This window comes from Dioscorea cayenensis, chromosome 1 (genome assembly GCF_009730915.1).
Source record: "Dioscorea cayenensis subsp. rotundata cultivar TDr96_F1 chromosome 1, TDr96_F1_v2_PseudoChromosome.rev07_lg8_w22 25.fasta, whole genome shotgun sequence".
Classification (NCBI taxonomy): Eukaryota; Viridiplantae; Streptophyta; class Magnoliopsida; order Dioscoreales; family Dioscoreaceae; genus Dioscorea; species Dioscorea cayenensis.
Genome location: NC_052471.1, coordinates 22540424 through 22546016, shown reverse-complemented (window position 1 = coordinate 22546016; position 5593 = coordinate 22540424). Strand labels below are relative to the sequence as shown.

Here is a 5593-nt window from a genome sequence, read left to right as displayed (position 1 = left end):
ATGCAATTTTGCGAGGTGTTTGATGTGTGGGGTATTGATTTCATGGGACCATTTCCGAAATCCAACGGTAATCAATATATTTTTGTGGATGTTGATTATGTTTCCAAATGGGTGGAGGCTCAAGCTCGGCCTACTAATGATGCTCGGACTGTGGTTAAATTTTTGAAGAGGTTATTCACTCTATTTTGAACTCCACGAATTATCATCAGTGATTGAGGAACTCATTTTTGCAACACTCAACTTGAAAAAGTGTTGAAGCGTTATGGAGTACATCATAATCTTGCTACCCCCCACCATTCGTAGATGAGTGGTTAAGTGGAAGTCATGAATAGAGAGCTTAAGAGAATCTTGACGAAGTCAGTGGAACAAGGAAAGTAAGATTGGTCAGAACGCTTAGATGACATAATTTGGGTCCATAGAATAGCGTATAAGACTCCGATAGGGACCACTCCCTATAACTCGGTGTATGGTAAGTCATGTCATTTGCCTGTGGAGCTTGAGCATAAATCCTATTGGGCTTCAAGGCAATAAACTTTGACTTAAGCAAGGTGGGGGAACAAAAGAATGCTTCATCTCAACAAGTTGGATGAATGGAGGTTGAAACCATATGAGAATGCTCGGATTTACAAGGAAAGAATTCGGAAGTGGCATGGCAAGCATATCAAGAATCTAAAGGAGTTCAAAGTCAGTGATTAGGTTTTATTGTTCAATTCTCGCCTATGGCTATTTTCGGGGAAGCTCAAGTCTAGATGGTTTCGGCCACATACTATAACTAAAGTATTACCCCATGGTGCCACTAAAATAATTCACCGGGAGAAGGGCACGTTTAAGGTGAACGGACACTATCTAAAACCATACTTTGGCGGAGAAGTTAGTAATGATGATAAGGAAGTATTCTTTCTATATGAGCCCCCATGAGGTAAGGTCAGGTACGTCAAGCTTAGTGACATTAAACAAGAATTTCTTGGGAGGCAACCCAAGCATTTACTGTTTTTCTAGGTTTTAGTTTTGTGCTTGCATGAATAAGAGCTCGAGTGTTGGTGTCTTGATCTTTTACAAGCTATTATTGTGTTTTTCTCGTGGATTGTTGGTGTTTTGGTGTGCTTAATTATCTTTAGCAAAGTTTCTTGGTTATTTGAGCATGTTTTCCATGTTTCCCTGGTCAATTTTTCATAGTATATGCAGGCTCTGTGTGTGTATAAGTGTACTAAAATTTTCTGCAGAGTCTGTAATTTTTCTAAGTCATCAAAAGGAAACACACGGCCATGTGGAATTTCCACACGGGCGTGTGTTTCCGTTCAGAGCTCATCCTGAGAGGACACAGGGACGTGTGAATTCCCTTGTGAACGGCCTTATGACAGTCACACGCCCGTGGGTAATTTCCACACTGGCTTATGGATCGCTGGAGAGTTCTCAGACTCTATCCCGAGAATAGACAAGAGCGTGTAAATGCCCTTATGGGTGACCCTATGAACTACACACGAGCGTGGGTAATTTTCACAAACCCGTGTGAAACTCTGTAGAGAATTCTCCTCCATCCCAACAGCACACAAGGGCATGTGAGTGCTCCTGTGAGTACCCCTGTGAGCATCCACACGGCCGTGTGGAATTTTCATAGGGGCGTGTGGAACACTTAGCTATTTTCTCGATTGGACAGAGAGCACACAGGGGAATGTGAATGCCTCTATAGGTCAGGCACACGGGCGTGGGGAATTTCCACACACCGGTGTGGATGCGTTCAGAGACAACTTGAGCTATCTCGAGAGCATACAAGGGCGTGCGTCTGCCCCTATGATGCTCCCCTGTGGAGTCACACGGCCATGTGGAATTTCCACACGCCCGTGAGGATGCGCAAAATGCCAAGAGACGGGGCTTTTCTTTAAAACCTACTCTCCATTCTTCATCTTTTCACTCCCAAATGCTCAAAGAACACCTCTCTTCACTCTCCCGACCCTCACTATCTATTTAGAGAGATTTGAGTGAGTTTTTCTGCCGTATTCTATGTTTTCATTCACAAGTAAACCTTCTTTCCCTTTTTCTTTGCCAATCTTGATTTATTTCGATTAAACTTGCGAATGTTGCTTTGATTTCATGTTTAAATGGTTGGTGCATGCTTTTAGATTGTTTTAGAATGAATTTTTGATGTATTTATGGGATTTTTGCAAACTGGCCGTGTGGCTTTCAAGCCCGAAAAGATCCACACGGGCGTGTGGAAATCCACACGACCGTGTGGATTCCTGCAGGATAGACTTCTTGAGCTTATTTGATCGATTCTTTTTTAATTCTTGCAGACATGGTACTCATGACCAAGAAAAAGGCTGGCAAGCGCCCCAGAGAGGCATCTCTTGAGCCGGAGAACATGGAGTTTGCAATTCCCGAGCACCAGGCTTGTTATGAGTGATTGGGAAAGCTTAAGTTCAGCCAATCTCGGTTCCCAGATTTGAGTGCTATGAGAGAGATCCAGCTTGCAGATGATATGGTTGATGAGGCCGATGAGCTTCACTCAGTAGGTAGTTGGCGGCGTTTGTTGTTGATCAGAGAGCCGTCTATCCTTATGTTGACACTGGAGTTTCTCGCCTCATTTGAGTTCAACCGTTCATATAGCAGCTTCTCGAGTATTGACACCATACAGTTCCATGCATTCGGTCGGTACCAAAGCATCAGTGTCACTTAGTTCTCCATCAGACTTGAGGGGGTAGTTGTAGTGCCAAAATCACCAGAGGATAGCCCAAAGTTTTGGTTGAGGGAAGTAGTGCCTCCTTCGAGGCAAGTATACATCTAGGATAATGAACCTCTGAAGGGTTGCATTGTGGAGAGTTGCGCAGTTGTCCAAGCAATGTGTTTCTCATTCATAAACTCATGATCGCAAAGGAAAGCTTGAAAATCAGAGAAAGAAAAAGGCTTTGATGAGCATTTAAGGTGGTAGTGAAATCTTTAAATTCAGAATAGAGACGTTTGAAGAAATAGAGGTTTAGGTTCTCTATAGAGAGAAGACATATGGCAGCAGCTAGAGAATTAGAGATAATCTTAGCTTTGTTGAGATTGGCGGTGATAGAGAGATAGCCTTGTTCAAGTTTATGGAGGTTTTTTTTGAGTTGGAGGATACGGGTGTTAGAGGAAAAAGGCATATGCAGTTTCTAGGGTTGTCTTGATAGAGCAGAGGTTTTGAGGCCAACTACAGTACAAAATGATCTTCAGATAGAGGGAAAAGGAGAACAATTATAATATGTTTATCAATTTTTTTATAGGAGACATAGGCAGGATTCAATTATGGGATAGAGTTGTTGGGAGAGGGAACGTAATCCGACGGCAGAGGGATGAATCCATCAATGAAGCCAATCAACTTTTGACTTTCTAGGAATGGTGTAATTTGGGTGTGCCAATTAAGATAATTGTGGGCCATGAGTATAATGTTTAAGTAGTGATGAGAGTTTTGGAGCATGGGAGGGAGATTTGGTGGTGAAGGGGAAATTGATAGAAGTTGTGACATAGGTAGGGATATGAGACAACATGGTGGGAGGAGAAAGACATAATTTCAAAGAAGTTGGAGGAGATTTGAAGCAATAACAGAACGTGGTCGAAGCTTGTCAGATCACCAAAAAAAAAGCCAATGGCTACAAAGGCTCTAATACCATTCTAGAACAAATAAAATTCTCTCTATATTAATCTTCATAGAATTAAAGTATAAAAAGATGTACAAGTATATAAAGATAGCCACTACTATATAAGGAAATAATCAATCTAAGGGATCCTATGCCAATTGTAAAATATCATTAACATATTTGGGAGATATGGAAGATGGCATGGATATTCTCTAACATTATTTACATATTTGGGAGATATGGAAGAGGCCATGGATACTCTCAAATACTCTGGCCCTGGTGAGTTCCATATGAGCTCTGTGGTGCTCCATGCCTAGGATAATTAGCACACCTAATGAACATGTAGGGAAAATAAAGATAAATAAATAATTTAAAAAATCATTAAATTAAAATTAAAAAACTATGTGGATTTGAAATAAAAAAAATGATTTAGGTAGCCTTTGAGTCCAGTGAAATAGAGAAAAGAGTTCATAATCCTTTTACGATAAAAATCATCTTTGGTAACATTAATTGTTATAGCTGAACAATAAGGCATATAAGTCTTATAAAGAACACCGGGAGTTCGAGTCCCCCTTACCATGATAAGTAGTATAAATAGTTTCTTGTCCATTTTATTAAAAAATTAAAAATATATAAATAAATAAATAATTTTTCATATTTATATACACGTTTTGGTTTGTGGGTCGGATAGGTTAGATTGGCTTGTTGGATCAAATCTCTTTGCAATAGCTTTCACCTGTGCTTCTAGAGTAGTCTGTACATCAACCTCATAAATTCCAACAACCTTCACTGGTTTGCTTCTTTTTGAGCTACACTGATAAGGGTATAGGCTTTAGTTTGTTGCTTACTGCAAAGAAAACCCCCGGCTGCTGCATCTAACATTTGCTTGGTAGCCAAGTTCAAACCATTATAAAAAGATTTGAATCTGCATCGATTCCATAATCCCATGTTGAGGACACTTCCTCAACAATTGCTGGTACGATTCCCATGCTTCGTACAAGGTTTCAGACTCCATTTTTGTCAGAATGAAGATATGTAATTTTTGAGCTTCGTAATCTTTGCAAGAGGAAAGTATCGAGTAAGAAATTTCTCGGCTAACTGTACCCACGTAGGGATCGACCCTTGTGTGAAGGAACTTAGCCATTACTTGAGCTTCCTTACACTGAGAATGGAAAGAGTCAAAGGTGCACTACAACCTTAGGCACATTCCTTTCTATAAATGTGTCACAGATTTCGAAGAAATTCTTCAAATGTTCATATTTGTCATCATCCTAAAATCTACCAAACTGGCATATCTGCTGTATCATTTGTATGAAATTCAGTTTCAACTCAAAGTTATTAGCCGTCATAGGAGCCCGAACAATGCTGGACCCTGCTCCCTCCAAATTTTTCCTAGCATAAACTGAAATACTTCTTTGCTGATAACTAGCCATTATTTCATTTTGATCAACCTCAATACTGATTTCCACTAAACCTATTTCTCTATGATTAACTTGTCTTAACCTTCTATGCAATGTTCTCTTTAAACTTCGGATCAAGACTTGCAAGTGGAGAAAAGGACCTTCCTCTGGTCATACAAGAACACATGTAGACCAATTCAGTAACCTACAAATCAAAAACAAAATAAAAATAAAAGAATGCAAGATAAACTGAAATAAAGAAAAATAACTAAATTACCGGAAAGTAAAACTTTCTCAAGAGTTGACAGTCCCTGACAATAGCACCAAAAACTTGATACGCCCTTTGCATAAGAGCAACTGCACAGGTATTACAAGTAGTAAAGTGTACCTAATAGGATCAGGTAGTAGAATCCAACGGGACTGGTATAGCTCTCAATAATCATTCATTTCCTAATATTTAGCTGACTGAAAGATAAGATTGAATTAATTAAACTACTAAAGGAGAAAAGAAGAGAAAAAGAAAAAGAGACAGGGTTTTGGGTTGAAAAGATAGCAATGAAAAGAACAGTGCCCTGGACTAATCCCCTTGAC

General features: G+C 39.7%; 1 non-coding gene across 1 annotated transcript; it reads left to right on the top strand.

Annotated features, from left to right (window-relative positions):
- Nucleotides 1–4543: 4543 nt before the first annotated feature.
- Nucleotides 4544–4652, top strand: LOC120267723. The gene has a single exon (XR_005538548.1). It is a non-coding gene; the product is annotated as a small nucleolar RNA R71 (small nucleolar RNA).
- The last annotated feature ends 941 nt before the right edge of the window (nt 4653–5593 follow it).